Source organism: Lynx canadensis, chromosome B2 (genome assembly GCF_007474595.2).
Source record: "Lynx canadensis isolate LIC74 chromosome B2, mLynCan4.pri.v2, whole genome shotgun sequence".
In the NCBI taxonomy this organism is placed as follows: Eukaryota; Metazoa; Chordata; class Mammalia; order Carnivora; family Felidae; genus Lynx; species Lynx canadensis.
Genome location: NC_044307.1, coordinates 95,967,701 through 95,991,451, shown reverse-complemented (window position 1 = coordinate 95,991,451; position 23,751 = coordinate 95,967,701). Strand labels below are relative to the sequence as shown.

Below are 23,751 nucleotides of genomic sequence, written 5' to 3'. Positions count from 1 at the left end.
AAAAAGGCAATGTAGCCTGTAGCCTGACCATCTTTAGCCAAATGTTTTCATGAAACTTATGTGAAAGAAATCAAAGAAGCCAGATATCAACTGAATTCAAGCCCAACTTCTAACAACACTCAACCATTTCTCTCAAATTGGAAGGTTAAAGATGAACTATTGGCTAACATCCAAAGATCTTATATGAAGAAGTAGCAGTCACCATGTTACATTTTATGAGAAATACAAGTTGAACTTTGAGCATGGCTATCTCGAGAGTAGCAATTATTTGAATGTTGGTTCTTGGTTTATAATGCTTATCATGAAAACATGGTGAAACAAGGAATGAATTTTTAAGAATTTTACTTACTTTCAAGAATCCTAGTGAAGTGTTCCATTTTCTGTCGGCCACATCCACTCTTTTCTCAGATGAATTCTTTCAGTTGTAATCCACTGGATTTGGGAATATAGAGCTTTGGTTCTTCTCCAGTTCTGTCAAATGTTCGTAAGATTTAATGGAGGAAAGATGAGTTTGTTTTTTTACCACTGCATTTTATCCATTTAAATGAGAAGTGTGAGCACGGACAGTGTTTTGAGAGTAATCAATTCAAGAGTAATCAATAGTCAAAGTATTTTTAAAGTGTATAGCATCATGATGCCCTCTAGTGGCTAACCCACAAGAAATGTGCCTCAAAAATCCCTCAGAAAACAGAAATTCTTCCTTTCTATGGATGGAATAGTGTTATCTATTGAAGTACACTGTTATCTTTGATTTCTTTACTAAAAGATGTTTTTATTGGAATTTATGTTCAGTTGCCATTGCCTTATTGCCTTAGTGCCTCAAAGATCAAAACATGTTAAATTAATAAAAATTATTGTGTCAAAGCATTATAACCACCGAGTAAAGCCAATGGGTAGATGTGGTCCAGTACAATTGGTTTATTATATTAGAGTAAAGGAATATACCTCTGAGGCACAATGAGGAAATTCTCCTGAGATTTATTAATTGATATGTCACTGTTAGGCTTTTTCCATTACTGAAATGGCTATCTTGGATCCCTCAGCAGGTAGCAGCACTACTGAAAAAAGAAAAGAACAAAAAATAGACCCAACTGAAAAGAAATCAGAAAACTGATAACTGTGGGGCACCTGGGTGGCTCAATCGGTTGAGCATCTGACTTTGGCTCAGGTCATGATCTTGCATTTGTGGGTTCGAGCCCCACCTCAGGCTCTATGCTAACCGCTCAGAGCCTGGAGGCTGCTTCGGGTTCTGTGTCTCCCTCTCTCTCTGTGCCCCTCTCCTGCTCGTGCTCTGTCTCTGTCTCTCAAAAAATAACATAAAACATTTAAAAACTAATTTAAAAAGGAAGTTGATATTGATCCCACTATTTGGTAAATGACTTATAGGAATTTTTACATTCTTGAATCCTCAAGAACAGCCATTAGACTGGATGTATGTGTGTGTGTGTTATATACAAAAGATGTTTTATAAGCCTGAATAAATATTTAATAAAATCAGCATAGGTCTTAAAATTGTTTTTTTCTTCCAAGCTTTAGATAGTTTCAAGTGATTAAAAACAAAAATGCTTATAAATTATTGATTTGTACAATTTGCTTTTATTCTATTAAAACTAACCTTATTTTTAGATACATTTGAAGACATCTTTAAAAAAATTTCTTCTTAATGTTTATTTTTGAAAAAGAGAGAGAAAGAGAGAGAGACAGAGTGTGAGCGGGGAAGGGGCAGAGAGAGGGAGACACAGGACTCAAAGCAGGCTCCAGGCTCCAAGCTGTCAGCACAGAGCCCTACAGGAGGCTTGAACTCACTAACCATGAGATCATGACCTAAGCCAAAGTCGGACACTACTGATTGAGACACCCAGGCACCCCTGAAGACATCTTTTTAATTATTTCTTCTGGATAACACATCACAAGCTTCACATTCTTATATTCTTCACTGATAAGTCTCTGGTTTTGCAGATAAATAAAGTTCCATGACAATAGATTCCTTTAGAAGAAAACGTTCTTTAGAGTAAAGCTGTTTATATGACCTGACAGACATTGGTCTATGATAACAGTACTTTTCGGAAAGTAATTGGAATGTTTTCTCCATAGTAAACTCAAAAAATATTTTTATTAGTCTCCCTCCATGCGCCTGCCAGTCTGTATAATAAAGTTAACTAATTGTTGACAGTTGGCACTGGGGAGAAAGGCTAAAAAACTTATTGCAACATACAGCTTAACAGACCTGACATCCTGCCATTAGCTAGTAAGAACTTTTCAACTTTCTTTCCCTTTTCCCACATCAAACATTCTAACCTCTAACCATCCCCACAAGGAAAGAATAATAATAATAATAATAAATAACAACAAAAACAACAACAACAACAGCAACAATAATAAATCTCAAACAATCCACCAAAACAAAACATTGCACTTCCCTCCATCCCCCATGCCTGAAAAGGAAAGATCTGGGGCTGGCATTAGGAATAATAAAATGGGAGAGCTGTCTGAAGTTGAAATCTCTCTTTCCCTTCAACTATTTTTCCCCTAATTTACAACTTATTCCTGACATTGATTCCCTTTTCTCCAATAATGTTTCTCTGTGAACATTATTTCCAGCAATATATCCATCATCATAAAACTACCCTTTCATGAAATTATTTGTCAAATTCATAGGTTTGTTATAATAGACTTTTACTTGCTGCCCACTGAGTCTGTTCGAACGTTTTCTCGTTTCATTCCTGCTGATTCTAAAACTAACGTATTTACTAATCTTCAACTCTTCCTTTCACTTTCTAAAGGCATTATGATCTCATCCAATCCTCTGAGTATTGAATCTAGAAATAAGTGGGTCTTGCATACACAAGATTCAGATGCCTTAGGTTTATAGGATTTTTAGAGAAGCCTAGTCACTTTCAAGTGATCCGAAGGACAACTGAGCCTACTTTTTTCTGAGCCTACATCAGAGTATATCTGTTTCACTAGGTTAATCTTGGTTCTGACCCTGCCTTCCCAGTATCCTCCAATTGGCTGGGAACCAAGGCTAGGCTGGAGTTCCTGGGATCTTTCAAGGGAGGAATTAATTAATCTGGCTAGAGATTAATCCAAAGTGAAGATGGTAAATTTCTTCAAATTTTGCAACCGTGGCCTGGGGGCTTGCAGGGGCAGGGTGGAGTCTGGAATGGGCATTTCCCCCCCTCTTCTTCCTGAAAAGGGAATTAAAATATATGCAAAACATTTTGAGTTGTCTTTACCAAATGAAATTTTTAAAAGGAAAACACACAGACATATAACACAATTTGGGTTGTCCTAAACCAGTCAAGTCAGGGCATAATTGTAAAGGTGTAACTTATACCCACAAACTAATTTTCTAATTATATTGACTTTTAAGGGTGTACAGTTTTAGTTACAATGGAGTTGCAATGAATCATATTTTAAAGTATCAACGTGATTATAGGTTTTCCATTTTAAGAGAACCAAGCAAAGAAGAGAAGCAACCAACCATTAATAGTAGAATGAAATAATGAAGCAATATTTTGATCTTCATGTCCTGCACAGTGTCAAATTGACACTTATTTTCAGAGAAGAATTTGAGAAATAAAAGGTGTTGGGGGAAAAATATTCAGCACATATTTGCTGAGTATCTGTTTTGTGTCCTGAGTTTTTAAGATAAACACCATTAAAATTTCCTCATTTATTGTTTTCACTTTGCACAGGTCAACATACTTTTATTTACTGTGCTTTTAAATATTATCAGATTGGAATTTTTTTTCTATATTTACTAAGTGTTTGTATTTCTTTTTGTCCATTGCTCAAGTATACCCTTTGTGAATGTGTGTGTGTTTTAATTGAGATATTTGTCATTTTCTTATTTATTAATAAAATTTCTATATGTTAAATGCGCTAACCTCTGGCATTTACTCTGCAAATAATTTCCCCTGGTTTATTGTCTTTCAATTTTTTACATGGAGTTTCTTTTAAGTACAAAAAAAAATAAAAAAGATTTTTATAATCACACTTATCAGCCTTTTCATTTATATTTTGGTCTTTGATATAACGCATTGAAGTTTTTCTCTCCTAAGACCATATAGCCACTTAGATTTCATTCCAGTATAATTATTTTATTTTTTGCATTTTAATCTTTAGTCTATCTGAGATTCATTTTGGTTGCTGTATGTTGTGGTAACTTGACTTTATATTTTCTCTCTTTAGTTACCTGGTAGTCTTTTTTTTTTTTTTTTAAGTTTGTTTTTGAGAGAAAGAGCATGCAAGTAAGGGAGGGGCAGAGAAAGAGGGAGAGAGAGAGAAGATCCCAAGCAGGCTCTGCACTGTCTGTGCAGAACTGGACTTAGGAGATCTATCTCCCCAACCATGAGATCATGACATGAGTGAAAATCAAGAGTCAGACACTTAACAGACTGAGCCACCCAGGCGCCCCTAGTTAGCTGGTAGTCTGAACCAGAAGTTGAGTAATCCCTTTTTCCTTTGGTTTGAATGCGAGCTCATCATGTGTTAATATTTTATATCTTTTAAAAACTCTTTATTTAAAACTATTAATGTCCCTGCATAAAATAAAAATGTAGCGTTGTTTGATTTCCTCTTTTTCCCTACTCAGTTGACTTACTGCCTGATTTTTATAATGATCGAATAATTTATTAATACTTTCAAAGCTTACTTTCGACATTTACATTAAGCTTACTAAATATTTTTTGACTTTGTTCTTTTTATGAATCTCTAGGTCAGCTAGTATGTATTTTCAATTAAAAATATCAGAAAGGATAAATGATTTCTTGTCTTTCTTGATCCTTATATCCCCAAGAATAGTCTTGCTATTGATTTTATAATTTAGAAACAGTAGGGATGAGTACAAATTTAGGGATTTATTGATATCGGGATAAAGACAATGATAACTGGAAAGTTTTCCTTTCCTAAGAAACTGGTTTTTATTTACCTACGTGAGGCTTGTGGAATTTTTCTTTTCCTTTGAAATTGAAAATATTGACCCAGTTGTCATTTCATTAATGTTGCCACATACTTTACAAACTTTTTAAATCCAAAATTCTAAATTCTAAATCTTCCTGTGGTTCAGATTAAAGTTCTTCTGCAGGTTTTTATATTAGCTTTTTGTCCATTTGCTGTATTTTCTTCTGGAATTTAACTTATATATATTTGGTGTATATTGTAACATAATATATAAAAAATTTTCTAGGACTGTTTTTCATACCTGTTGTCTTTTTTTTTCATTTTATTAATCTCTGCATAATTTAGTTACAGGGTAACTTTTCTTCTATTATTTGATATATTTTTTTCATGCTGTTTGCAGCATATTGTTACTTCTGGATTCACAGCAACTTAAAGGTTTATTTCTAGCTCCTATTAGAGTGCTTGGCCTAGAAAAGATAATGAATAAAAGCATATTGAATTACATTGCAATAAAATTGCTCAGATATAAAAAGTGAAAAATTATTAGACATAATTTTCAGTGACAACAATAAGCATATATAACATATTAACTAGAGCAGCTATGAAGTCGTTTCAGAAATTATGATATTATGTATAAGAATTTTAGCCTAAAACCTCTAAGACTATTCAGTAACTTTCAAATCAAGTCCAGCCCACCCTACTCCAGGCCCCAGGCACACAATTGTAGTAGGAGTAAAAAGATACGTATGGATGTATTGAAATAATGACTAATATTTGCTCAGCCTTACTGATGGGAAGGACCAAGCTAAGGGCTCTACACACATAATCTCATTTAATCTTCTCTACAAAATTGATAGCCCTTGTATTTGCTAACAAAGGAACTGAAGTTTAGAAGGTCATTTGCAAAAGGTGTAGATGAGCTGGGATTTGAGCCCAGATCTGGTTAATTCCAAAGGCTATGATCTAACCATTAAACTGGACTGGACAGCTTTTCCTTTTTTCAATCTTTCTAATGCTGAAGTTCAATAACACTGTAATATTTCTTGACTCCACATACATAATGATTTTTTTTTAAATTTTCACAACTCTGATTTGGTTGCATAGAATCTGATCCTTTAAGATTATAGGCCACAAAAGTGGGAGGTTTAACCTAGTTCTAAAACTGGTAAAGCCAAAGTCATCATAATCCTATCTTCACTATATTTGTTTTTATCCACATAATTAAATGCCCACTGTTTGTAGTGGCTATAAAGAAGCATGGTTCCTACCCACCAGAGAGTTACAGTCTGGTTGTATGGGACAATATAGAGAGAAACCTCGCTTTATACCACTCCTTTTTTTTTTTTTTTAATTTTTTTTTTTCAACGTTTATTTATTTTTGGGACAGAGAGAGACAGAGCATGAATGGGGGAGGGGCAGAGAAAGAGGGAGACACAGAATCGGAATCAGGCTCCAGGCTCTGAGCCATCAGCCCAGAGCCTGACGCGGGGCTCGAACTCACGGACCGCGAGATCGTGACCTGGCTGAAGTCGGACGCTTAACCGACTGCGCCACCCAGGCGCCCCTATACCACTCCTTTTGAAATAATTGGTCTATGTGTGATAGCTTGATGTGGTGCTTCAAGGTACTTTTCAAGATCCTGAGGAGGATAAGGAGAGTTCTGATGCTGGAAGGGTTGTTTCCAATAATCCTTTATTCTAAAATCCTCAAATCCAAATCTTGCCAATTGTAAGGGAATTGACCCCCAGATTTCCCTTCCCAGGTCCTCCAAATTTGGGGCCTGTATGGTAATGACAGGTACATGATAAGGAACAAGAGCTTTCAGTCTTGTGTTGGATCATAACGCCTTAGAATGAAAGAGGATCATAATGACTCTTTTTTGTTGGTGACTGGGGCTAAAGTTGCTTTAAGGAGTGTCAGTGATAACAGAGCTTATGAGAAGGATGAACAGGAAAGCACCATGTTGTATTAATTTATAATTTGAGTTTCTTCTCCACTGATTATTAGCTCTGTGACCCTACATGAGTTCCTTTTAAAACCCCTCTAAGACTCATTGTTCTCACATTTTATATTAAGTACTCAATAAATGATAGTTATAACATTTCATATGAATTCACAGAATGGAATAGGCTTTTTTTGTTTTGTTTTTCTACCTAGCATTTATTTTACCTTCTTTTGGTAACAAATTTTCTTACCTGTCTTTTGGTATAATTGTCAATCAAAGTCTCTGTTCTAGTGTAAGCAAAGGGTGAACATATCACTGGACTAAGCCAACCACATTTTCTTTGGGACTTTGAATCTTGAATTTACTGACATCTGAGGAGATTGTTCATTGATTCCTGCTGTCTGGACCTCTAAGAGCTGCCTCAATTGCTATCTTCTTTCAAACTCAGTACTTTGAGAAACTCATGTCCTATTAAAATCCTCTTCTGCAAAAAAATTGGCCAGTTGAAGTGTTGTTTACAACCAAAGAAACTTGCCTACTACATCTAGACAATCTTTTCCATTCTTGTTTGGTTGGTTTCTTTGTCTTTGATTTACTCCAAGAGACCAGTTGGTCAATTACTGTGGTCCTAAACACATTCCTCTTGAAAATAATTTAATAGTCATCCTAGGCATCCCCTATATTGTCTTATACTTCATTGTGAAGTGTATTAATTTTCTCCAAAATGTTTCAGGGCAAATCTAAACCCCATGTCATCTGTGGTAACCTCATCCATAGCCGAGAATAATGAATCTGTCTTCTCCATGACATGGTGAACCTATGCTGCTGATTTGCCTGTTTTCTAGACTGAACATGCCCAGGTTTTTCATCTGCTCTCATAGGGTTTCATTTCCAAACCTTTTATTAACTTGGTTGCCCTCCTCTGCACTCCTTCCAGTTAACTAGAAAGCAAACTCTATCCAATAATATCATGTCATCACAGAGATCATGGAGGTCACATCCTGGCTAGAAGGTAGCCAGGTAGCCCCGCAGGCATAAAATTTTTTCTTCATACCTAAGGTAGTTGTGAATGTTCTGGGTCTCCTGTCCAGGCACACCCTGAGCATGCAACAAGTGGAGTGCGGTCAGCCAGCAGATACCTACGTATTCAGGGGAAGAGTCATTGCTTATTTGAGCAGCACTAATCAGTTCAATTTCTCTTTGTGGCTACTTTGAACTGCAGCCTTCTTCCTAACTCCAGACACCAAAGGTGGGTGATAACTAACAATTATTGAGTACTTATGATGTGCTGGGCACTGTGCCAAATGCTTAACATTTACGAACTCATTTAATCTCTACAGTGGCCCTTTACGTTAGGCTATTATCTTCATTTTACAGATGAGGAAACTGAGCATTATACTGGGTCCAGGTTATGTGGCTAGGAAGTGATGTGGCAGAAATTTGACCATAAAGCCCATGCTTTACTTGTTTAAATGCTCAAGAGGAACAGGCCAGAAAACATTGGACAACAAATTAGGAAAGACATGTTCCTTTTTAAAAGGCAGAGTCTTGAAATTCGTGTAGGGTGGAAACATGATTTAGTATGAGAAAATACAAGAAATAATTTATGCATGTTTCCCTTCTTGGAGGTTAAAAATGTATATTGAAGGGTCTAAGAAATGTTGATGTGAAGAAAACTATTTAACTAACTTCCTTAAATTTATTTTAACAGAGAACACTTCCATTTCACTAAGTGTGCAAAACTATACAGTAGACTTAACTACTTGTTAAGACGGTACACTAAGCTATACATATCATACCTCTAAGCATCATAATATCCTTGCAAGAAATACATTGTTATTTCAGGAGAGGAACTGACTTCTAGAGAGATTTACCTCTCTGAAGGTTGTCTGTGGGTAAATTACTGACGAGAGGTCTTACTCCAATTCTGTCTGATTTTAATGTCCTACATTGCTTGTGTCCTTAAAGTATTTCATTCCCCCCACCTAAGCCCTCAAATAAAGAAAACTCAGTTTTGAACGTTATTATTGCCTCATCTTCTTTTTTGGACGTCTTGGTCATGTGAAGACAGCATGATGAAGAGAAAGAACACCAGCTCAGTTCTAGAAACCTTAGGCTGAGCCATATTATCACCTCTGCTACCTTCAGTTTGGCTTTCCCACAAAAGTGGCTTAAATTCTCTGAGACTGTTTTCTTTTTTTTCCCCTTCCAGTTTTATTGAGGTATAATTGACATACATAGCATTGTATAAGGTCTAGGTGTGCAACATAATTATTTGATATATTTATATATTGCAAAATGATCACAGTAAGTTTAGTTAATACCCATCACTTCACATGGTTACAAAATTGTTTTTCTATGATGACAACTTTTAAGATCTACTCCCTCAGCAACTTTCAAATATATAATACAGTATTGTTAACTAGAGTCACCATGTTACACATTACACATCCCCAGGACTTATTTATTTTATAACTGGAAGTTTGTACTTTTGACCACATTCACCAATCCTACTCCCCAACTCTGGCAACCACTAATCTGATCTCTGTTCCTATGAGTTTGGTTTCTTTAGATTCCACATGTGAGATCATATGGTACTTGTCTTTCTTTGTCTTACTTATCTCACTTAGCATAACATCCTCAAGGTCCATCCATTTGTTGCAAATGGCTGGATTTCCTTCTTTTTTTATGGTCTGAGCTTATTTTCTTTCCTATGAAATGGATGTTCATTGTGTGAATGGCTCATTAATTGTTTTCTCTTCCCCCATGATATTTCTTTAATTCCATATTTCATTCTAACAAAGCAAACAAAACAAATGGCTTTACTTGGAACTCAAAAGGTAGAACCTGAGGTCAGATTATAGTTTTCAAGGTTTACAAAATTTTAGAGGTATCCAAGAAATACTAATATACTTTTCTATATTCTTATTTTATTAAAGTATCTTACTTAGAATTATCTTTTTAAAAAGAATTGTCTGTATTTTAGATGCAAGAAAATTAATCTTTTTTAAGTATACATTTCAATACTTTTGCCTTACATTTCTTTAATTGCTATATATTTGACACACAATGTGACAATAGTTTCATGTGTACAACATAGCGATTCAACAACTCTGTGCATTATGCTGTGCTCACCAGTGTAGCTACCATCTGTCACCATACCACGCTATTATGATACAATTGACTATATTCCTTATGTTGTGCTTCATCCCCATGACTTATTCATTCCATACCTGGAAGCCTGTACCTCCCATTTGACAAATGTATACAATTGTGTTATCATCATTGCAATCAGGTTATAGAACTTTATCACCTCAAAAACATTCCCGTTTGCACTCATTATTCTTCCCCCAGCCCCAGCTCCTGTAAGACACTGATCTGCTTTTGTCACTAAATGTTGCCTTTTCTAGGCTGTTATAATGAAATCATACAGTAGAGAGGCTTCGTGTCTGACTTCTTAAATTTAGAAGTCTAAATTTGCAATTTAGGCTTTTAAATTTTTTTTATGGCTCATTCTTTCAGTGTCATATTTAAGAAATTTTTTACTTACTCAAGATGGCAATGATTTTCTTTTGTATTTTCTCCCAGAAGTTTTATAATATTAGTGCTTATTGGTTTATGATACATTTATAATTAAGTTTTATAGATGACATAAAATATGGAATGTGTTCATTGTTTTGTATGTGGATGTCTATTGTTTTCCAGCATCATTTATTGGAAAGACTCCTCTTTCCTGATTGTTTTATCTCAGATCATGAAAATCAATTGATGATGTATGTGTGGATATCCTTATGGGCTCTCTATGCAATAGAAGCAATATATGTCTATCCTTACGCTATTAGCTGCATGTTTTTTTATATAGATCCCTTATTAGGTTAAGGGAGTTTTCTTTTATTTCTAAATTACTGAAAGTTTTTAATCAAAAATGGGTATTAAATTTCCCAAGTTTTGTGTGTATGTGCCTCTTGAGAGGACTATGTAATATATCCTTTTTCTTAACAGCTTTATTGATGTATAGTTGATATGCAGAAAACTGCACATAATTAATATATGCAATTTTATGAGTTTGGACATATGTATACACTTGTGTTACCATCATCACAATCGAGGTAATAAACATATTCATTACCTCCAAAAGTTTTCTTGTGTCTCTTCATTTTGTGGTGAGAACAGTTAACATGAGATCTACTCTCTTAAATTTTTTCATACCTTATTATTAACAATAGGTACCATGCTCTATAGCAGATCTCTGAAACTTACTCATCTTGTATAACTAACTTCATGCCCACTGAGCAACTTGCCATATCCTCCTCTACTGATCCTTCATTGTAGTCTGTTAATTCACTAAATTCACACTAATTGAGTCTCAAACATTAAACAAACCTTGAATTCTTGAAAGGACTAACACTTAGACTTGGTACATTTATTTTAATATCCTGTGATTTTTTTTTCCTTATAGTATCTTTAGTATTGGATCAGGTCAGTACTGGCCTTATAAATGAGTTAAAGGGAATTCTATCCTCTTCTATTTCCTAGGAGTTTATATGGAATTAGTATTATTTCTTCCTTAAATGTTTAGTAGAATTAACTATTGAAGCTGGACATAAAGTTCTCCTTGTGGGGAGATTTTTTTTAACTACAAATTCAGTATCTTTAATAGATATTCAGATGATTTACTTCCTTTTTGTTTTTTGGGTAAGCTTTAATAGTTTGTGTCTTTTGAAAAATTTTCAAATAAACTTAAAATCTGAGTATGTATGAAAGACATTGAATGTGTAGTTAAAAAAAAAAAAATCTTCCCATGAAGAGAACTTTATATCCAGCTTCAATAGTTAATTCTGCTAAGCATTTAAGGAAGAAATAATACTAATTCTAAATTGCTGAATTTATTGGCAGACAATAATATTTCCAGTTATCTATTTAATGTCAGTAGGAACTGTAGTAATGTGTCTGTCTGGCTAGATTAGAGACTGGCAAACTTCTTTCTCTATAATGTCATATATTAACTACTTTAGGCTTCTTCTTCCTTCTTATTGCCACCCTCCACCCCTTCCTCCTATTAAAATGTAAAAATCTTTTTAAAATGTGAAACGGGGGCGTCTGGGTGGCTCAGTCAGCTAAGCATCTGACTTCGGCTCAGGTCATGATCTCACGGGTTGTGGGTTTGAGCCCCACATCGGACTCTGCTGTCAGCGCAAAGCCCACTTCAGATTCTCTGTCTCCCTCTCTCTCTCTGTTCCTCCCCAGCTTGTGCACTTGCTCTCTCTCTCTCAAAAACAAATAAACATTACAAAAATGTTTTTTAATGTAAAAAGTATTTGTAGCTTGCAGATATACAAAATCAGGTTACAGACTGGACTTCATCCATTGGCCATAATTTACCAACACCTGGGTGAGAGTTTTATCAATTTTATTAATAATTTCAAAGAATGAGTTTTTGTTTTGTTTTTGTTGATTTTCTGTATTGTTTTACTGTTTTATATATCATTGATATCTGGTCTGATCTTTCTTTTCTTTTGTTAACTTGGTGTTTAATTTACTCTTTTTCTAGTTTTTTAATGTAGACACTTAGATTATTTATTTGAAATCTTTACTCTTTTCTAAGCAAGTAGCTAATGCTTTAAATTAACCTTCAAGCACTGTGTTAGTTCATCCCACAACCTTGGGTATATTGTATTTTTTGTTTTTATTAACTTCAGGATATTTTCCAATTTCATCTCTGAATTCTTCATTGACCCATGGTTTGTTTGAAGTGTTTTGATTGATTTCCAAGTCTTTGTAGATTTTCCATAGAGCTGTCTATTATTGCTTTTAAATACAATATCATTGTGGTCAAAGAACACACTTTTTATGATTTTAATTGATTTAAAATTATGAGACTTATTTTCTGACCCAGAATATATCCTTTCTTGGTGACTTTCAAGTGTTGTGCACTTGAAAAGAATATGTAATTTTCTGCTGTTGTTGGGTAGAGTGTTTTGTAAATGTCAATTAGGTAAAAATTTTGGTAGTTACATCTTTTACATTTTTTTAATTTTCTGTTTACTTGTTCTCTCAACTATTGAAAGAGAGCTGTTGAACTCTCCAACTATAATTTTGGATTTTTTTTATTTCTCCTTCAGTTATATCAGTTTTGTTTCATATGTATTATATTCTTTCAGTACTTTGAAGCCATCTTTTTAAGTGCATATATCTTTAGTATTGTTATGTCCTCTTGGTAAATTTATCCCTCATTGTGAAATTACCTTCTTCATCCCTGGTATTATTCTTTGCTCTAAAATCTATTTTTAGGATATTAATATAGCCATTCCATCTTTCTTTTTCTTTTCTTTTCTTTTCTTTCTTTCTTTCTTTCTTTCTTTCTTTCTTTCTTTCTTTCTTTCTTTTGTTCTTTAGAAATTGTTTATTTTCCATCAACCTTGTTTCCATTTTGTTTGCCTTTGTGGAAAAGCAGCTTAAGACCACTCAGTGATTATTCCTATCAATTCAGTGGCCTGAGTAGTGGGAGCTGCAGACCAGTCTTCAGTGGCAGGCTAAGTGCTCCAGTCCTCAGTAGGGAACTGCTGAATAGACCCAGAGGGCACCTGTAATGCCTTCAGACCAGTCCAAGACTTCAGGTTGATTAGCAGTGAACTTAGGAGCTGGAGCTGTCCATTCACCTTGAAATTCCTTCTTGGTCACGGCCTTTGAAGCAGTGACAAGCTCTTCCTTTTAATCTCTTCAGGATTTCTGTACAGGTAGAGATTAAGGGTGACCTCCTATGGGTGTTCATGGAATGTGGTGCGTGCCATGCATACACAGAACTTCCGAGCCAGCATCCACCACATCAGACCCACTGAGGGAGCTCCTTTGTTGTTAAAAGGGATGCCGGTGTCCATGTAGTGCAGAGGAGAGACTGCATTACACAGAGCAATGGCAGGAAGGTTAACAAGACCTGTGAGAGGGTGGTGGTCAGTCCTAGGATCAGTAACCACCAGAAGGTTGCTATTGTCATACATTTTACTTTTACATATATAGTTGACCCTTGAACAATGTGGGATTAGAGGCATAGTCCAAACTTCATGTATAATTTTTGGTCACCTCAGCTTAACTTCTAATAGTCTACTGTCAACTGGAAGCCTTACTGATAGTATAAATAATCAACAACACATAGTTTGTATGCTCTATGTATTATATACTGTATTCTTGCTATAAAGTAAGCTAGAAAATGAAAATGTCATTAAGAAAATCATAAAGAGGGGCACCTGGGTAGCTCTGTCAGTTAAGGGTCCGACTCTTGATCTCAGCTCAGGACATGATCTTGCAGTTCATGAGATGCAGCTTGGTGTCAGGCTCTGAGCTGACAGTGTGGAGCCTGCTTGGGATTCTCTCTCTTCCTCTGTCTCTGCCCCTCCCCCACTTGCACCCATGCTTTCTCTCTCTCTCTGTCTTTCTCAAAGTAAATATGTAAACTTAAAAAAAAAAGAAAATCATAAAGAAGATACATTTACAGTACTGTCCTGTGTTCATCTAAAAAGTCTAGAAAAGTAGACCTGTGCAGTTCAAACCCATGTTGTTCAAGGGCCAAATGCACTATAAACTTGAAAATTCATTGTTATCATTTTTGCGTTAGCCAAATATCTGTTAATAAAGTCCAAAGTAAGAAGAAATGTTTTCTACTTATTCATGTTTACTGTTTGCAGAGCTCTTCATTTTTTGTGTGTGTAGATCCAAATTATCATCTGACATAATTTCCTGAAAAATTTTGCCTGAAAAACTTTCTTTAGCATTTTTTATAACAGGTCTGCTAGTAACATTCTCTAAAGTCCTTTTCTTTTAAATTGAGATATAATTGACATTATAATTGACATTATACAAGTTTAAGGTGTATGATACAATGATTCAACATTTATACACATTGCAAAGTGATCACTACAGTAAGTCTAGTTAACATCCATTACTCTGCATAATTACAAATTATTTTTCTTGTGGTAAGGATTTTTAAGATTTTCTCTCTTAGAAACTTTCAAATATATAATACAGCGTTATTAACTGTAGTCACCATGTTGTATGTTACATCCCCATGACTTACTTATTTTATAACTGAACCCATTTCACCCACCTCCCACCCCCTACCTTTGGCAAACACTAATCTGTTTTCTATGTCTATGAACTTGGTGTTTTGTTTGTTTTGTTTTTAGATTCCATATATAAATGAGATTACATGGTATTTGTCTTTTCTGCCTTATCATAATACCCTTAGGGTTCATGCATGTTGTCACAAAGGGCAATATTTTCTTCTTCTTTTTTTTAATGGCTAGATAATATTCCTTTGTAAATATATATAATATCACATTTTAAAATCCATCTATCAATAGACACTTAGGTTGCTTCCATATACTTTAGTGTTTTCATTTCCTTTGAATAAATGCCCAGACTTGGAATAACTGGATCATATGCTAGTTCTATTTTTAATTTTTTAGGAAACTACATACTGATTTCATAGTGGCTGTACCAGGTTACATTCCCACCAAAATGCACATGTATTTCCTTTTCTCCACATCCTCACCAACACTTGTTATTTCTTATCTTTTTGATAATAGTCATTCTAAAGATGTATGAGGTGATAACTCAGTGTGGTTTTGATTTGCATTTCCCTGATGATTAGTGATGTTGAGGACCTTTTTATGTACCTGCTGTTGACCACCTGTATGTCTTCTTTGGAAAATATCTATTCAAGATCCTCTGCCCATTTTTTAATCAGATTTTTTTCCTATTGAATTGTATGAGTTTCTTATATATTTTAGATACTAACTCTTTATCAGATATAGGATTTGCAAATGTTTTTTTCCCATTCAGTAGGTTGTCTTTTCATTTTGTTGATGGTTTCCTGTGCTGTACAGAAGCCTTTTAGTTTGATGTAGTCCCACTTGTTTATTTTTGTTTTGCTGTTTTTGCTCTTTGCATCAAATCCAAACAATCCTTGCCAAGGTTGATGTTAAGGGGCCACTGCCATGTTTTCCTCTTAAAGTTTTATGGTTACAGGTCTTCTGTTCCAGTCTTTAATCCATATTGAGTTTATTTTTGTGTATGATGCAAGACAGTGGTCTAGTTTCATTCTTTTGCACGTGGCTGTCTAGTTTTTTCCGACACCATTTGTTGAAGAGATTGTCCTTTCATCATTGTATATTCTTGTCTCCTTTGTTATTAAATTAATTGACCATATAAGCATGGGTTTATTTCTGGGCTCTTTATTCTGTTCCATCGAGCTATGTGTCTGTTTTTGTGCCAATACCATACCATTTTGATTATTATAGCTTTGTAATATAGTCTGAAGTCAAGAAGCATGTCTCCACCATTGTTCTTTTTATTTTTGTTGTTGTCAGCCAATCATATTATTGTCAGCCAAATCATTGATCTCTTCAGATTTACAAGTTGAAGTCCAACTGTAAGTTCAGTAAGGAGAAAGTGACATAAAGGTATTCTTTTACTCATTCATTCCTTTATTCAACAAATATGTATGGAATGCCTGGATGTACATTTTTAGGCCCTGAGATATACAAGTAAACAAGGCAGGAAATTCTCTATCCTCATGGCACATTGTTGGAGGAGACATATATATACATACATCCACATAGTTGGAGGAGACATATATATACATACATACAATAAATTAATTTTTTTAATGATTACAAATAATGGTAAGGGCTTTAGAGAAAATGGGGGGAAGGAGGTTGCTACTTTATATAGGTAATTCAGCAAAGGCCTCTTGAGGAAGTAGCATTTGAGCAGTGGTTTGAGTCAACTCATTCCTGGATGATGGATGAGTTACAGAACTGTAAAGATCTAAGCTGAAGGAAGCATCAAGGATAACAGCCCTAGAGCAGAATGAACTTAACATCCTCAAGGAATAACAAGCAAACCGGGGCAGTGGAACATAGTAAGAAGGAGAGTAGAAGGCAATGAAGTGTGAGAGGTAAGAGGGGTCAGAGCATGTAAGGCTTGGTAGTGCTGGCAAGGGAGTTGTGTTTTAATTCAAGCATGAGGGATGCTATTGAGGGGGTGGGAGCAGGAGATTTAATTGTTCTGACTATTGTATAACAGATCTATGCTAGGCTAGAAAGAATGGAAGGTGGGAGATGGAGAGCTGTAGAATAGATCAATCCAGAAAATTAAAACTTTTTGCATATAAAGTTAACAGGCATTTGAAAGAAGAGAAGACGGGTCAAGGAAAGGAAGACTGAGCAATTAGTCAGAAGCTTGGAATTCATGGAGAAAAGTATCTACTGAGAAAGAGTAACTAGTGAGATTCCTAGTGATAGTATGTCTGAGAGACATTTTAAAACAAAACAGTCCACTAGTCAGTTGGGAGTTGTCTGTGGTTCAAGGATATAAGCTTCCTCTACTATTCTAAACCTTCTTAAAACTTTGCTGCACATACTGTACTGCATTGGTGATATTTTGAAGGAATCGAGTTGGTGTTCAGTACAAGACCACACAGTATAGGAAAAGGAGAGCATACAGAATATGGCAAGATAATTCACAAGATGAACTAATGCAAAGGATTTGAGAGTATGAAACCATCAGTGATGAACAAAAGTGGAAATTCTTCCAAGATTCTCAGGAGGGATTTGTGTAAACATTGGCTTTCCCTGGACATAGGTGATGGTGGTTTGAGCCAACTCATTTGAAGCCTGAAGGGCAGGATGACCCAGCTGATTCCAGGTCACACATGTAACTAAAGAACAAAGAGACAGAGTACAGTTTTATGGTGTGATTAGGTCAGTAGCATAAATCTTCAGGCTCATCTTTCCCAATCAGATGTTTCCTAGCAGTTACTTCTATTAATCATTTGTTTATGTATCCATTTGACAAATATATACTCAGCACCTACTCTATGCCAGATATTGTATTGAGATCTGAGGATATGGCACTAAACAGCATGTTAAACATAACATAGCTACTCCAGTTGGTAACTTGGCCTCATTCCAGCCTTCAGAATGGCTAGACATTTGGCTCAATTCAGAGATAGGCATTTGGCCCAATGAGACACAAGGGCACCCATGGTGGGGCATTTGGGGAAAAGAAGCTGCATCTCTCTTCTGTAGGAACATTTTGTTTCCTTCATGTGGGAAGCCAGTAGCTGCTCAAAACAAACTTAACCATTATAATTATTACTGCATATTATTTGTCTTTTCCTTAACTTTTTTATTTCCCTTACTATATCTTGTGTGAACTAAATTTCTAAAATAGTTTCCTATGTAGTCAGAATCTTTTGTAACCTACTCAGATACACAGCTTACAATAACAAAATTTTTGGTGTATGGTCAAATTATTTCCTGAAAAGGTCAAACCAGTTCTAGAACAGAGCATTTTCTAAACATTTAAACAGAAAAAATAAAGGCAATGTAACAAACATTCTGGAAAATTGTTTGGCAGTATCTATCAAAGTTGAATAGACATAGAAATTATAACCTAGGAATTCTACTTTCAGTATAAACCCAGCAGACTTACATCTATATCTCTTTATCTAGAGATACAGAGATATAGATATATAGATATAGATATCTATAGATATCTAGATATAGAAATAAGGACACTACAAGAATGTTCCTAGCAGTTCTATTCATAATAGCTAAAAATTGAGAATAACACAAATGTCCACCAACAGTATAATGCTTAAATTAATTATGTGAATTTCAACCAATTGAAATATATAAAGGAATGAAAATGAATGGAATACATTGAATAATATGACTGAATCTCACAAACAAAATGTCAAGTGAAAGAAGCCAGATACATAGAGTACTACCTGTATTATTTTATTTACACAAAGCTTGAAAACTGGCAAAACGCTTTCATGGGAATGGAAATCAGGAGACTGACTACCCTCAGGAATGTATAATGACCAGAGGGAACTAGAGGGAGTTTTGGGAGCTGGTCATGTAATCAACACCCGGGTGCTGGTTACATGGATATGTTCACATTGTAAAACTTCATTGAGTTGTATATTTACGATTTGTATTCTTATCTTTATGGATATTATACTTGAATGAAAAGCTTACTTTAAAAATTAGAGGTAAGATGCATTTTATTGTATTCCCTGGAATTCATAAATCACTATTTTGAAATATTGTGGATTCTCAATGAATATTTGGTGATGATTGCTGTCATTTTAATTAAATTTTTCCTTTTATCATTTTTCTTGGGGGATAATTTTTCAGCAAATATATGTTAGAAGTTCTTAGAAAAGAAAAATTAACTAGCCAAGCAAAATGGTTCTAAGCCAGCATACAAAAAAGGATATGTATCACTGAACTCTCATGTAGACAGAATTTACAAATTCTATTGAGTTAGATTTTTGTTTTTATTTTTTCCAAATTAAAATTTCAAGTGTATATCCTTCAACATGACTCCTTTTTGCTATAGTTATCTATAAATATAGAAAATAGTTTTCGGGGCGCCTGGGTGGCTTGGTCGGTTGAGCATCTGACTTGGGCTCAGGTCATGATCTCACTGTCCGTGAGTTCGAGCCCTGCATCAGGCTCTGTGCTGACAGCTCAGAGCCTGGAGCCTATTTTGGATTCTGTGTCTCCCTCTCTCTCTGCCCCTCCCCTGTTCATGCTCTGTCTCTCTCTGTCTCAAAAATAAATAAACATTAAAAAAAATTTAAAAAAAAGAAAATAGTTTTCTCTCCAATATTACTTGAATCTGTTCTATCATCTGATCTCAGCTATCCTTGCTCTAAGGCAGACTCTAATTATCTCTTTCCTAAGGGTGCTTGGGTGGCTCAGTCAGTTAAGCATCTGGCTCTTGATCTCGACTCAGGTTGTGATCCCATGATTCACGGGATCAAGCCCCATGTCAGTCTCTGCACCGATAGTGGGGATGTGGTTGGGATTCTGTCTCTCTCTCTCTGCCCCTCCTTCTTTCTCTCTCTCCCAAAAATAAATAAACTCTAATTATCTCTTTCCTAGCCTACTACAATAACTTAATAATTTGTCACAACCTAACCCCAGTCTTTCTCCCTCAAAGCAGCCCTATCTAGCTTCCATAGTGACCCATCTTACAACAATCTGATTATTATATTCCCTTCCTTGAAACCATCTCAGATAATGGAAACTCCATCCTTAGAGTTCTCTGGGCAAACACTTCTGTCTCATCCTTGATCCCTTTCTTTTTATTTGTCAGAAAAATCCAGTTAACTCTATTTTCAAAACATAATCTGAATCTGTCCACTTAATGTCACCATCATTACTCCCATCTCCATCAGAGCACCATCATTTCTTATCTAGACTATTGCAAAACCTGCAAACTAGTCTCCTTACTGCCATTCTTGTCTCCCTACAGTCTTGATGTAGCACCTTGATGTAGCATATTTGATATAGCACCAGAATGATTTAAAAACACACAGATACACAGGCACACAAGTCAGATTATGGTACTTCTATGCCTCAAGGCTCTCAGTGGCTCCCACTTTCACTCAGAGAAAGATCCAAAGTCCTTGTGCAGCCCTGTAAGACTTTTACCATCTGTTAGTTCTCTGACTTTATCTCCTACCCAACTACTCTACTCTAGGCACACTGGTTTCTGTGGTGTGCTATGAACACACCAGGCACAGTCATAACTTAGGTCTTTCACATTGGCTATTCCCTCTGCCTGGAATGCTCTTCTCCAGATATCCATAAACCTCATTCTTTTACTTACTTCCAGTGTTTGGTCAGATGTCCTCCTCTCATAAAACTTACCTGCACACAGGCTGACTTACTTTGAAGACCTGTTGGATGATGAAGGAAGAAAAACCAGAGGGGAGAAAGGAAGATATGGTTTCTGCTTTCAGGGAATTAAAGTATATTGAACATCACAGATTGTAAATAGACAATTACAATGCAGGATAATAAATACTGTGAAAGAATTAAAAAAATATAATTCTAGATTCATATATACATGTATATTTTTTGAGAGAGAGTGTGAGCATGCGAACAGGGGAGAGACTGAGAGAGAGGGAAAGAGAGAATCCTAAGCAGGCTCCATGCCCAGTGCGGAACCCCATGTGGGGCTCAATCTCATGACCATGAGATCATGACTGGAGCTGAAATCAAGAGTTGGATGCTGAACCTGAGCCACCCAGCCACCCTCCCAAAATATAATTCTACATTTAGAAGAAAGGCAGGACTAGGACATAAAGATCTGAAAGTAAAGTGCATGTATATGGGAACTTATAAGAGTAGGAAGAGAAGAGGACTCAGAACATGAGAAAACAGTCAAAAGTATAATTGAAAATTTAGGCAAAAATCTTATTCTGGAAACATATATAGTTTCAAGAAGAAAGGGGATGATCTGAATATAGGTATTAGAGTTGGTAATTAGGTCACTAATGACCATAATGTATAACATTTCAAGGGTATATTGAAGAAATTCAGCAGATAAGAGTGGATTAGGGTATGGGTGAGGTTGTAGAAATGAAATTGGTAGGTATAACCTATATAAACTATTCTTTCAACAAGTTTGTCAAGAAGAGAAGAAGGAGGGGTGCCTGGGTGGTTCAGTTGGTTAAGCGTCTGACTTTGCTCAGGTCATGATCTTGTGGTTGGTGAGTTTGAGCCTCACATCGGGCTCACTGACAGTGAGGAGGATGCTTGGGATTCTCTCTCTCTCGCTCTCTGTACCCCCCACCCCCCTTGTGCTTTATCTCTCAAAGTAAATAATAAATTTTTTTTTAAAAAGGGAAGAAGAAAGTTGGAATGAAGAAGGGGGAATTTAACCTTTATACAAGGCAATGGTACAAAGAAAGGGAAGAAAGTTTTAGAAAATTTCTATGTGATTAAAGAAAGGGAAGTTCATCATCCTTAAAGGAAATACCCTAGTGTTGTAGGGTGCTAGGATAGCTGAAGAAAAACTCACAAATGAGAAAGTAGATGACTATGTCTCAGGAAAATGAAACCGGCCTGGCTGTGTAGTAAACATAGGCTTGGATGATTATACCCAACCACCATCTTGAATTGTACAGAGGAAAATGAGAATAGAGAATGACTGTATTTAGGGAACCAAGGGATATTTTCAGAGTATGTCTTATAATCAACATAACATCAGTAACTGGGAATAACACTCGTTTTGGACATAGCCAGTATTTGGTGGGGGCGGGGGAGAGGGCATAAGTTCCATTTTCCAGAACAATCACATTTATTATTTGTTTTAGGGACTTTAATCATATCATCCCTTTGGCTTTATCTGCCAAACCAAAGATTTCTAATTTTTTACATATATCTTAATTTAGAAATCCCTATAATTCTATAATAATCTAAATTTCACTTCTTTGGGTCTTCTCTTATACTTTCATTTATATTGAGATATGGTGACATAGCCACTTTATATAAAGCAATAATTATATTTTTTCTAACATTTGAATATGCCATTTAAAGATGACAGGCATTTTGAGTCTTTTTGTCTACAACAGCACTGATGCCTCTGAGAATAGTTAACGAGGCTACTGAATCTCCCTCCCAGGTAGAAATTGATACATCAGAATCATCACTGCAGTGATGAAAGGATTCTGAAATTCAACTGGTTTCAGATACTTTCTTCACCCTACTCACTTCCTGCCCTGTAAGACTTGTATTAACTTGGTTTGAACTAGGGACTAAATTTGGTTTAATTTGCAGAACTCATGAAATTGGTGTTCAAAGTGTGTCTAATAATATTACTGCAAGAGGGGAAGCAAATTGCACTCAAACTTCCTTTTGGGTTTTTCAGCCATGACCTTAGAAATCATGGAGAAAACCATAACACTGAATATTACTTGTCATTATATATTATTACATGTTATTACAGGACACTTATTATTTTATACGATGTGTGATGATTAATGAGATTTCTCTCTATAAAATTAGAAAGCAGACTTGTGTTTTTGGTAATTCCATCCTTGTGCTTGGTACCGTTTTCATACCATATTTCATGTAATCAGTGCATTGAAAATATGGAATCAAGTTAGGAATTAGAAGTCAGACTCTCAGATTTTTATTTAACCCCTAACTTAAATATAGGCACAGAACCATGAAAATAAAACTCTTATAGGTGGAGAGGTTTGTAATAAAAATATCTTTCTTTTATGTATTATGTATTTCAGGAATGTATTTTAGCATTGCCCCATGGCTGATGGACTTGTTAGTTAGTGCTCTGTAAATCCACTATGGTAGTGATGGAAAGACTTTCCATGTACACTGTCACATGCTGCTACAAAACAAGGACCCTCTTGACCTGATGGCTGCTTCTGTTGTGGATTGATACAAGAGGATTCTCTCTGTAGATAAGTTGGATGAGGCGGCCCCAAGTGTTAGAGCACAGATGGATGCAATTCCTGCTGGTGCATAATTGTTGCACTGGACAAAGAGAAATTGTCACCAGATGATGATAAGAGTGACAGATCCTGTGGCCCAGAGAGTGGGTTAGAGGAATCTAGTGGTTGGTGCAGGCTGCCTTGGCTCCCATGTAGACCCAGGGCTCTAGTGATAGAAGGCTTCTTGGGGAAGCTGGGTGTTACTGTGGTGAGTGAACATCCATAGGGTCCTTTTAAGAAAAGTCTCACATTCCAGCTTGTTATAGATTGAATTGTGTCACATACCACCTCCCCCGCCCCCCAAATCATATGTTGAAGTCTGAAACCTCAGTACCTCAGAATGTGACCTTTAGTCTTACCTCTCTGTAAAGAGAGAGTGACTGGTAGCCTTATAAAAAGGGGAAATTTGAACATAAGATAATGTAGAGGGAAGACCATGTAAAGAGATAGAGAAGACAGCCATTGACAAGCCAAGGAAAAATGCCAGAAACAGGTCTTCCTTCAGAGTCCTTACAAGGAACCAATCCTGTTGACACCTTGATTTCTGACTTGCAGCCTCCAGAACTGTGAGACAATAGATTTCTGT

The 23,751-nt window shown here is 35.7% G+C and overlaps 1 non-coding gene across 1 annotated transcript; it reads left to right on the top strand.

The window, feature by feature from the left end:
* Positions 1 to 1,126: 1,126 nt before the first annotated feature.
* TRNAQ-UUG lies at positions 1,127 to 1,210 on the top strand. The gene has a single exon. It is a non-coding gene; the product is annotated as a tRNA-Gln (tRNA).
* The last annotated feature ends 22,541 nt before the right edge of the window (positions 1,211 to 23,751 follow it).